Below are 12,766 nucleotides of genomic sequence, written 5' to 3' on the forward strand. Positions count from 1 at the left end.
ATCCGACGCTTGTTACCTTTGAAGACTGTGCTTCTTCCAGACAGTTAGGCATCATGGTCTAGAGCATCCAAGAGGAATTGTGGATCGCCGGGTGACCAAGTTTGTGAAGGTTTGGAAGTCGCCTGAAGACTTACCACGAGTGATTGGACGAGGTTTGTGTGACCTTAGTTCAAGGAGAATACGGTGAGGACTAGGTGTCTTGGACTAAGTGTCCTTGACTGGGTGTCCGGGACTGTGTGTCCTCGAGTTTAAATACTCAGCCGCTCCAACCAGATGTACAACTGAGACAACAGTTGGAACTGGTCTACCAAATCATTGTCTTCACCAAGCTTACTGGTTCTATTTCCTCAACTCTTTCATTTCCTCATAACTGTGATGTATGTTTGTTCATATCTGTATTTGAAGACTTTAATTGAAGACTTTCTCAATTTCCTCAGTTCAATTTCTTCAGTCTGTTTGTCTTCATCCTGTGTTATCCTGTGATTATGCTTCATGTACACTGTGCCTGTCTTCATTTCATCATGATGAATATGCTTGTATTCTGTTATGTTTACCTTTGAGTACTTATTCCGCTGCTAGTAATTCTTCGCTAAGGAATTTCCTCACCGGCAAATTCCTTAGTGAAGAATTTCATAAAAATCGCCTATTCACCCCCCCCCTCTAGTCGATATTACGCACTTTCAGTTGCCACCTAACTGAATGTACTTGTCACATGCCTCAAATTGAAAAGGGCAGCACTGGGCGTCGGTGCGCCGGCCGAAAGTTTCGGCCGGTCTGCCCCTAGCCGCCCGATCTGGCTACACGAGACCGTCAGATTGCAACTTCTATTCTAGTTTTTCTTTACCTTATCCTCGTCTCCAGCACACAAAGAGAGCCAGTCAAGGCCGCCATGGATGCACGACCATGAAGCCCGCGCTTGCCGCCTTAGCACCGCCCGTGCTCATCGTGCTGGCCGCCTATGGCGCTCGTCGCCCCGGCCATGGCGCCGCCCGCGCTCGTCGCTAGTCCCCATCCTCGCCGGTGGTCCTTGTTGCCGGTCCCGCGTTCGTCCTCAGCCTCGTGCTCACCGGCAACCCGCGCTCGCTGCCGTATCCTTGGCCGCCCATGCTCGTTCTCGGCCTCGTGCTTGGTGTCGCATCCTTGGCCGCCCGCGCTTATCGGCCATGGCAACTCCGGTGCCGGTCGTACCAAAAACGAACAATGGTTGCAGCAATTCTTCATCGTCACCGCCGTCGTTGCTCGCGACTCTGCCATGGATGGATGTAGCAAAATCCCATGCCGGTAGTAGCAAAATCCAAGGACGGCTGCAACAAAAAAGGCACCACCATAGTACGTTGCAGCTCCGCCATGATAGATGTAGCAAATTCCATCACCGGTAGTAGCAAAATTTGGCGACAGTTGTAGCAAAAACCTCGTCCGTTTCCAGCAAAGTTCTTGTCGTCAGTTGCCTCATTAATTTGCTTCCCATCACCGCCATTGACTTGGGGGTTGCAACTTTTTTGCACAATGGTTCGAGCACCTTCAACGGGGGGTTGCAGCTTTTCTGCGGGGGTCGAAGCTTTCAGCCCGTCGAAGCTATCTACAGAAGCAGGTTGAAGCTTTTTCAAACTACGGTTGCAGCTTTTCTGCGGGGGTCGAAGCTTTCAGCCGGTAGTAGCAAAAAAATCAGCTTCAAATATGGATGTAGCAAAAACTCCCGCCAGTCGTAGCAAATAGCGATAACGGTTGCAGCAAAAAAATCAGCTCGTCGCTGTCGCTTGAAGCTTTTCGACCGTCGGTTGAAGCTTTCTTCCGCGGGTTGAAACTTCTCCCTCATGCCGGTTGAAGCTTTTCCCACCACCAGTTGAAGCTTTTCCTATGCTGGTTGAAGCTTTTCCCACTGACGGGTGAAAAAATCATCGACGCCCGTCGCTGCCGGTTGAAGCACCGCCGCACACCGGTTGTAGCATCGTCGTAGGCCGCTTCCTGCACTATAGGTCACCGGTTGTAGCAAAACATCCATGGCCCCGTCGGGTTGAAGGGATGGATGGCGGCCATAAGCACGATGATGGACTGCGAGACAGCTCAAAAGGATCAGGCTCACGCGGTTGGCGCTGGGAAGAGGTGCATGGCGAGATGCTCAGGGAAGAAGACGGTAGCTGGGAAGGAGACGAATGAAAAAAAACGAGTGGTGGTGGTTACTCGCGAAGCGATAAGGTTTGACTTTGCACGCACGGCCGAAGGATCTTTTCCGATCCAACGCAGCATGTACGACCGGCGGAAGACTTGGCCGGTGCGGCGTGTCGAAACGTTTACCAATTGAAAAAGTGGCAAAAAGACTAGGCAATATCATAGGAATACCCACACCTCCTATGATTGTCCAACAAGAAAAGTGGCAACTAAACACATTGGCTCTACTTGAAAAAATGTACAGATCATAAGACACTTACACAAAAATGTTCAAGTTGCCATGTTAGCACAAGACAGTACAAATAAAATGAGCACACCTTCCACTACGCAGACATGTAATGTGGCAACTCACATGCTGTCCTCATATAAAAAATGAGTTGTCATATGTTCAAAGGCAAAATGTACTCGGTTGAAATTGCCATGTTAAGATGGAAGACAATTCAAAAAGTGTTGACATCATCCACTAGACAACCTGTAATGTGGCAATTCACACATTGGCCTCATATTAAAAATGAGTTGCCATGTAATACAGCCAAATACGTTCAGATATCACTAATTAGCATTGCTAAAAACACAAAAATGAATCTACAGTACAGTGAAGTTGCCACATTATGCTGCCTATAGCATGGCAGCAGCCATAGTGTGCTCACAAAAAAAGTTGCCACATGTAAAGCATATTCGATGGCAACTGACACAGTTGATTAGGAAATTAGTTGCCATCCATTGCGGATAGTTGCTGAAAACTGCCATGGCTGCCTTCATACTACACTTGCAGCATGGCAACAGCCATAGTGTGTTCACAAAAATAGTTGCCACATGGAAAGCATATTTGTGGCAAATGACACAGTTGATCAGGAAATTAGTTGCCATGCAGTGCAGATAATTGCTGAAACTGCCATGGCTGCCTTCATACTGCACTTTGAAAATACAACTACCTAGATTCACTGTTCAAGATATCTTTTGATGTTTCGATAAATCGGCCGATTTATCGCTTACCTTTGACCGAACGATAAGATTTATCGGCCGATAAATCAGCCGATATGGCGATAAATCGGCCGATATGACGATAAACGGGCCGATTTACCGCTTATCATGGGTCAACCGATAAGTTCCCGATAAGCGATATCCCCAACATTGCCTAGATCTAGGGTTCATTAGCAACTATCATAACCTGAAATTCAACAATGAAAAATTGCCCCCACTAATCGCAAATAACATTTCGATGCAATACGTAACTAGCAACAACTAAACATCGGCTCAATCGCAATGCAGAAACAGGATGTGGTTGTGGACAGGCCGAGCCATACTGGCCTGACTGCCACCGTGGCGGCGACGAAACTACGCAAGACCACCCAAAACGGCAAGCACGGGACTCCGCCGCCGACGGGAACATCGGAGCGCCGTGAATCCGCCGGAATCTCGATGAATCTCGAGCGGAACATTGTCCACGGACGAGAGAGGGGAATGCAGGCAAAGGAATGTGAGCGTGTGAAGGAGCGTTACCTTCAATCTGCAGGCACTCCAGCGAAGACGCTCCGGTCAGGCGAATCCCACCGACGGTCGCGAATGTCGTCGAATCTTTCGCCTCCGCCACCACCTTCTCCTCTCGGCTTCTCTTCTAATCGAATGAACTGCGCGGTGGGTTGGGTGAGTAATGAAGTGGAGCGAATAAATGGAACCGTGAGGGGAGAGGGGGCGAAGTGTGAGACGTGGTTGACGGCAACCGCAGTCGGGCGAGTCATGCGGGCGCTAAGCAGTTCCACCCCATGCCCCCAAGTAGCAACCGTTGACCGCGGAGAGGAAACCGGCGTGCGGGCAAACCCTCTCACACACCACACACGTGAGTTGTCCTACGTGGCACACAAAATCACCCAAAACGTGCCAAGATTCGTGCATAAACTATTGAACGGAGATGGAGTCGTGTGGTTGAGTTGGCTAGCGCCCACACGTGTGGGCATTAGTGTTTTCGTAATGTTATAATTAATTATGAGTGTTTGATAAGTTTTTCCTCGGCCGATTTAAATGTAGACTTTTTATTGCAATTGTTTTAGGTAGCTTACCAAGCTGATCGCTTGGTAATGTAGACTGCTCCCTTAAGAAATGTACTTATAGTAGTATGGCGTTTTGGATCTCGACCTCCTGCAGCACGAATTTTTTATGAACTTGAAATTCAAATTTTTGGTCTAAAAAATCTGCAAAAGTTTATACAAGTAAACAAGGATGTGAGGTGTATGTGTGTAAAATTTCAGGGTGATATACTTTGAGTACGAGCACGAGCTGTAAAAGAAAGACAAATTCATGGTCTAAAGAAAGACAAATTCATAGGGTGGGAGGATGACTAGTATAACATGTTAAAAAGTACTTCCTCTGTCTTAAAATAAGTGACTCAACTCTGTAATAACTTTAGTACAAAGTTAGTATAAAATTGAGTCATTTATTTTGGGACGGGAGGAGTTAAAAGACAAATTCATGGTCTGAGAGGATGAATTGTATAATATGTTAGAAAGCCTCAGATTTGTTATTATCATTTTTGCACAACCCTCATTTCAACGTATTTTATTTTGAAAATTGACACACTTGTGTGTTATGCCTTTATTTATGTCTATATCATTTTCATGATTTTTTTAAATGTAAAAGATGAATTTTCATCAATTTTAAATTTTGCATTTAGAGGCCTTCATAGAGCTCGGCCTTCAAAAGCATTTTCCATATTTATAAGGGAAAACTTACATTTTTTTATGGGTTTGCTATTATGCTGCACATTTTTCAGTCCATTTCCACAGCGCCGAGGCCAAGAAGACACGACGAGGTGCGGTCAACACAACCGGCCCCGGCCAGTCGCAGCTTCATCAGTGGACACTAGAGTACGGTCACGACTTTGGTGGAGGGAGGGAAGAGGGTTGAGTGCGATCATGGATTGGTCGGCAAAGGGGAGGCATAGGGTTGATGGTGCGGAGAAAGAGTGTGGTCGTCGACCTGCAGACGGATGAGGCTAAGAGGGATGATCATGGTGGTGGCTCAGATAGGATAGGTGAAAGGACATGCGGTGCCCCCATGTGTGGTTTTGGTAATTGATGACATTCTCTATGGACTAATGGTTGCATTGAGTTATATTTGAAGGATTTTTCCATAGGCATTTCTTGAAGTCCATGTGTTGGTTTCAAGGAGTTTATGGGTTGACCAAGGTGCTATTAAGGAATTATCCAAAGATTGGTCATGTGAGTGTTGAGCTTATTGCAAGCATGTCTTGAAGAAGAAGATTGTGTGATCATTCATGTTTACCTTCAAGACATCATCCAAACGAAGAGAGTTGGAAAGATTCAAGGTTGATCAAGACTAAGTCAAGAGTGAATCAAGTTGATCAACTCACAAAGAGTAGAAGATGTACCGAGAGGGATCAAGTGATCCCATGGTATGGTAAGCATTGTCCATTGCACTTTGTGTACTAACCCATGGTCTATGTGAGAGTCTATGTGGCGTTAGGTACGTGTCCATGGGCTTGCGTCAAAAGGATGATATCATACAACCCATGGGAAGGATGACATCAAGTGGTGATCATCACCAAGATTGTCATGTGCAAGTTCAACTGGAGAATCACGAAGAGATCAAGTGCTTGAATCTTGCCATCCATTGTGGTGTCAATGGACTTGTGAAGATGTGCCGAAGAGTGGCTCACCCATAGTGGAGTATGGGGGAGCAATCATCTAGTCTCCATCGACCCAACGCAATCAAGAAAGGTGGTCCATCTTGAGGAGGACAAGATCGTCATCATTTAGCTCAAGTGGATCATGTACAAGGCAAAGGTTTTCCCTTGATAGGTTTTCTATTTTACCGGTCTCATGGTGGTAGTTGGGAGACCGGGTTATAGGATCGATAGCCGTACTATCAAGGTGGGCTCTCAAGTGAGTAGCTTGATCGTATCATTCGTCGAGAGCTCAAACCATTGCATCCTTGCATCATTTTTCTTGGTTCTTGTTTGGTTCTCTTTGTGAGTCTTAGATCTTATGGTCATCTTGATGACAAGCTTGAGTTCATCAAAAACGGAGTTTGCATGCGTCTTCTATGATGTTTTCGGTGTTGGAGGTTTTACCGGTCTTATTCGAGGAAGGGTTCTCACCATTTTCTTTTGGGACTTTTCTCATTTGCTTATTATTGGTATTTATATCAAGATTGTGTTAGCCCTTGTCGCTAGCTTTCCAACAAACTTGGTTTCGTCGAATTCGGAGTACGTTTGTAGAAGTTGTGTCAGTTTTGGTGTTCTCCAAAGGCTGCAGCGGTACTACCACGGACAGGAGCAGATGTAATTTTTTACTACCGCTCTTGGGAGCGGTACTACCGCTTGGAGCAGTACTACCGCGGCTACTTCCGTGGCTACTTCTGCCCGGGACCAAAAACTTGTCACAAGTCCGGCGGTGGTAGGCACGGATGTAATTTTTTAGTACCGCTCGCAAGTAGTAGTTCCGCTACCCTTAGCAGTAGTACCGCTACCCCTAGCGGTAGTACCGTGAGGACAAGCGGTACTACCACTCCGATGGTTCTTCTGGCTTTTTTTGCCTCCTCGCTGTTGTGTTTCAAAGGGCTACTACCGCCCTAGCGGTAGTACCGCTCCTTGGAGCAGTAGTACCGCTCGGTGCGGGCTGTGAGCATAACGGTTGGATTTTTCCCCACCTATAAAAGGGGTTCTTCTTCCCCAATGAACCTTATCCTTTGAGCTCATGTTCTTCCCCATTGTTGACCTTCTTCGAGCTTGCTAACTCTCAATCCCTCCATGGATTCTTGCTAGTTTTTTAGGGGAAAAAGAGAGGAGATCTAGATCCACATTTCCACCAATCACTTTCTCCTCTATGTGAGGGGAACCCCTTGGATCTAGATCTTGGAGTTCTTGGTGTTCTCCTTCTTGTTCTTTCTCTCATTTTCATCCCTACCATTAGTTGCTTCGGTGGGATTTGAGAGAGAAGGACTTGGGCACTCCGTGTGCCCTTGCCATTGCATTTGGTGCATCGATTTGAGTTCTCCACGGTGATATGTGGAAGTTACAAGTTGAGAAGCTTATTACTCTTGGGTGCTTGGTACCCTTGAGCTCGTTCCTCTTGGGTGCTTGGGCGCCCTAGACGGTTGGTGGTGTTCGGAGCTCAATCATTGTGGTGTAAAGCTCTGGGCAAGCGTCGGGGTTTCCAATTAGGTTGTGGAGATCGCCCCGAGCAATTAGATGGGTACCGGTGACCGCCCCCAAGGGTTGCCAAAGTGTACGGGTTCGGTGACCGCCCCCAAGGGTTGCCATTTGTATGGGTTCGGTGACCGCCCTCAAGGGTCCGTTAGTGGAATCACGGCATCTTGCATTGTGCAAAAGCGTGAGGAGATTATGGTGGCCCTAGTGGCTTCTTGGGGAGCATTGTGACTCCACACCACTCCAAACGGAGATTAGCATCCACAAGGGTGTGAACTTCGGGATACATCATCGTCTCCGCGTGCCTCGGTTATCTCTTACCCGAGCCCTTTACTTATGCACTTTACTTTATGATAGCCATATTGTTTCTTGTTATATATCTTGCTATCACTTAGTTGTTTATCTTGCTTAGCATAAGTTGTTGGTGCACATAGGTGAGCCTAGTTGTTGTAGGTTTTGTGCTTGTCAAATTAACCGCTAGGTTTATTCCGCATCTGTTCAAGCCTAAACCGTAATTATTTTAAAGTGCCTATTCACCCCCCCCCTCTAGGCGACATCCACGATCTTTCAATTGGTATCAAAGCCTCGTCACTCTTTGTCAGGCTTAACCGCCTAGAGAGTAAAGATGTCGACTAGGGGATTAGGATTCCCTGACAATCTTAGTTTCGATGGCACAAGTTTTGATGTTTGGATAATTCGCATGCTTAATCTCTTTAGGGTCATGGACCCAAATTTGGAGCGAATTGTAGATATGGGTTTTTCTCCTCCGAAGGATCCCCAAAGATTATATTTAGAGAATGAGAAAAATTCTTATCTCAATGCTCAAGCTTCTAATGTGCTTTTCGATGCTTTGAGCAATGTAGTTATATTTCAACTGATGCCATTTCGGGATGCTCATGAGTTGTGGACGAAGCTTCAAGATAAATATGGTGTGTCAAAGTTTTGTGGGGATGATTGTTCTCCCTCCGCCTCCGGCCATGTTGCCTTCTCAACTTCTTCTACTTCGCCTACATGTGGATTGCCACAAGGTAATGCTATGGTGAGTAGTGTTGGTCATTGCAATGATGATAGTGTGCTTATCGTTGATGACTCTTCTTCACTATCTTGTTGCAATGCTCCATCTTTGGACTTTAGCACTTCAAGCACTCCAAATGTCTCACATGCTTGTGTTGATAGTCCTTGCATATCATGTAGAAATTTCTTGACTAAATCTCATGATGATATGCTTGCTATGCCTTGTTGCCATGATAAAAATGTATCTATTTCCTTGAGTTGTTGTGCTAACAATGTAGAGGAAACCCAACACTCCATGGAACAAGATGTGGTCTTGAACGGTGCTCCAAGGGATCCTACATCATCATCGATTGCTTTTTGCTTTATGGCTAAGGCTTCAAAGGTATCTTCCACTTTGACTCCCAATATATCTTGTGTTGATATTGATGATGGCAAGAATGATGATGATGTTGATTATGATGAAGAGAATGATAATGTTGCCTCCTTAAAAATTAAGGAGGGAAATGATTTTTAAAGCTCTTCGCAAAAATAAACTTGCTCGTTCCAACTTCATGGAAATCATGTCTATTGCCATTGAAGGCAAGAAATACATTGAGGAGTTGTAATCTCGTCTAGAGGAGCATGAGGTCACCATTGATAAAATGGAAGCTCATGAGCGTGATTACACAAATGAGATTACGGACCTCTCTCAAGCTCTTGAACTTGAACAAACCACCAAGGAATCTCTTGAGGAGACTTTTGCTCTAGAATTATCTAGAGTGAGGGAATCTCGTGATAGAGCTCTTGAGGTGGCCAATGATTTTGAAACTAAAAATGAGGAGCATGAAGTTGCACATAACTCCTTGAGGACTTTGAGCACCTCGAAAATGGCTCAAGGATCATTAAGAGTGAGCTCATCAAACTCACCGAGTCTCATGCTCAACTTAAAGCTTCATATTCAAAAGAGCTTGCCAAGTTGTCTTCTCCTCTTGTTGCTAATGATGATGCTTGTGCTACTAACTCTATCTCTTGTGAAGCATCCATATTAAAGGAGAATGTTGAGCTAAGGGCTCAACTTGAGTTGCTATCTATCAACTATGGGATGTTGGAAGAAAATCATGTAAAGCTCACAAGCTCTCATGATGATCTTCTAGTATCCCATGATGTGCTAAAGATAGCTCATGAGGCCATGCTTGCTAAGGTAACATCTAGTGAGCCTCATGTGGATACTAGCACTACTTTTATTCAAAATGCTATATTGCCTTGTGCTAGTCCTCGTGATTCATCCATGCATAACATTGGTACATCTTGTGATGAATTGCTTTCCTTGCCTTGTTGCTCTAACGGTGAAGCTTATACTTCCTCTAGTTCTTTTTTTGAGACTAACCATGTAGAGGAAATCAAAGAGCTCAAGGCCCAAGTCACTTCTTTGAAGAAAGACTTGGAAAAGAGTCATGAAGGGAAATTCACACTCAACAATATCTTGAGTGTGCAAAAATCCCCCAATGACAAAGGTGGACTTGGATTCAACTCCAATAAGAAGAAGAAGTCCAAGGTGAACAAAAGGAAGGGCCAAGAACAAGTCAAGAATTTGGCCAAGATTGTTTGCTTCAAGTGCAAAGTAGAAGGGCATCATGTTAGATCTTTCCCATTGAAGAAGAAGCCCATTAGTGAAAAGCAACAAGGGAAGCGGCCACAAGTTCATTCTCATGCTCAACCTCATGTTGAAGAAAAGCCTCTTCCCAAGAAGACTCAAGCTTATGCTTCTCAAGTTGAGAAATCAAGTGAGAAGAAAGTGAAGAGTAGACGTTGCTACCTATGTCGCGAGAAAGGTCACCTCGCTTCTTCATGCACTAGTGGTAACTTATCCAACCCAATTATTATTGATGATGTCTATTTTCTTGGGAAGGATAAGGTTGGCAATGTGGTTGCCAAGTTTGTTGGTACTCAAAGTGGTTTGAAGCAAAGAACCATTTGGGTAGCCAAGCCTATTGTGACTAACCTCTTAGGACCCAACTTGGTTGGGGATCAACAAGCTCAAACTTGATCAATAGGTGATGATGGAGGTCATTGGAGACTTGGCTACATTATGAAGAATTAAGGGGACTTCATCATTCTTATTGTCTCAAGCCTAGTCATTCGGATTATCAAGTTTCTATCTTATATCCAATGTTCCTCCTTGCGGTAACTCGTGCTTAAAGTGTTTACATTGAAAGTTACTTGCCCCTTAGCATGTTGTGGTTTTGTACCTTGCAGGTGCTTGTATATGTTGTGCTTCCAATTTGCTTATCTTGATAAATCAAGTATGTGTATGTTGGTTTGCACATCATGTACGTGTGTGTTGTGTGTTGAGCCTTTTTGCATCTTGTTTTTTTTCTTATTTGGCTCTTGTGAGAGATTAATGGAATATCCCATTATGGGGGAGTGATCTGCTTTGTGCACTTCACAATCCTATAAAGGTGGGTACATGGGGAATCCCACTTAGTATTGATATTGCAAGCTTATCTAGTCGCTATGTGGTATGTCTTCTCATGAGAAATTCAAATTCTAAATAGTCCATTAATTATCTCTTGTTGGATCCTTTTTTTTGCCTCTTGTTGACCCTTAATTGGTATCACATTATGGGGGAGTAATATGCTATGTGTATATTACTAGCCTAGAAAATGTGTACATTTCAGATATTGTCACCTAGAGTTGGTATTGTAAATTATCTTGTTCCTAGGTGGCATGTTAGCTCTACAAGTTGCAGTTTGCTTGTGTTTGGTGTGAAGATGATGTTGGATATCCTTGCAATCTACCACCGGGAATTATTTCCAAATACTTCTTGTCTTTTGACAATTGGTACTCACTTGCGTGGTAGAAATTATTGATCATCTTTACATTAGCCTTGGATTTTATTTGCCTTATCTCTTTCCTAGGATTGTGTCAACTCCCATTGTATTCCATACCACTTGTGGATCTTGTTATTTCCTTGAGCTTGTCTAGTGTTTGTATAGATATAGTGAAAGTGGTGATCCCACCTTGTGCATTTTGTATTCAAATGCAAATTCTCTATAATGCACTAGTCTTGGGGGAGCTATCCTATTTTATATAAAACACTCATCTTGCGATCCTTTTCAAGTGTGTGTTGGTGGAAGGCAAGCCGTTTTCGTTTTGGTACTTTGTACCATCATGAAACTTTGTAGAGAGCTTGGTTTGTTTGGAACCATCCTCTCTTTTGGGAGTTTGATATCTTTTATTTTGAGTGTATCAATGGATATCTCATTCCTGGATGTATCTTTTATGGATATCCTCCAAGTGATGTTTTATTCATTTGGTATCTTTTCTTCTCTTGGTTTTTCTTTGTCTTTTGGTTTCGGCTCTTGAGAGTCTTGAGCATGCATATTAACTTCATGTAGTATCTTTGGCATGATTTCTCTCTTCGACCCAATATATAGGGGAAACTCCACCAAGTCTCAAATTGGATGAGATGTGCATGAAATTCATTTCCTTATCTATATGCACATATCTATGTGGAGTTTGTCCTATGTATATTGGTGTTTCTAACTCCTTGGTCCCAATGAGTTTGGGTACCATTTTGTTTGTGTTGTTATTCTAGGAACAATTGGAGATGCATTGGTTGCTCGGCTCACTCACGAGGAAGGTGGTGTCACCATGTGCTTATTGGAGTCAAGCTAGGATGCTCAATGAACTACTATCTACTACCTTCAATTGGTTTCTTCTACATCCTCCCAATGATATCTCGGTAACAAGTATCTATTCATGCATTCTTTTCTTGCATTCAACCTTGTGTAGGTTGCATCTTAGCATGATATTCATTCCATCTTGTGATACTTGTTTCCTTTCTCAAAGCATCTCAACGATGATCTCATGTTGCTAGTTGTGATGTCTTTGATGGGTGTGTGGTAGGAATTCATTTATATACATTAAGACCATATCTAGCCATGTGCTATGCTTCCAAGCAAATATCTTAGTGGTATATGTATGACTTCCTTTTGGATATATTGTTCCTTCATGTTGTAACTATTTCGGGTGTACATCCTTCTTTGTAGATTTCGTCTACCTAGAATCTTATACACTTGAGAGAAGTTGCATATCTAGATGATATCCTTTCTTTCATGCCCACCTTGTCTTTCTTATGTTATTTCTTTGGTGGCTCCGTGAAAGCTTTTGCCTTGAGTGCGTGTCTTTTCTCGTTACATCTTGATGCACTCTTGTGTGGTGAAGATTATTTTTCCTCATGCTTATCTTTACGAGGATTTTTTCCATCTTAATCGGTATCCCTCGTCTTGATGGGGCTTTCATCTTCTATCTTCACCACGGGTTGTCACAAGCACAGGTTTTTTATGCTTTTTAGTAAGCTTGTGAACCCATTTGCTAGTTGTGTGTGGGAATGATAGGCCGTGCACCGTGTGCCTCATTATTTCAAGACTTTAT

This window comes from Triticum urartu, chromosome 3A (assembly GCF_056163025.1).
Source record: "Triticum urartu cultivar PI428250 chromosome 3A, HENAU_Tu73, whole genome shotgun sequence".
In the NCBI taxonomy this organism is placed as follows: domain Eukaryota; kingdom Viridiplantae; phylum Streptophyta; class Magnoliopsida; order Poales; family Poaceae; genus Triticum; species Triticum urartu.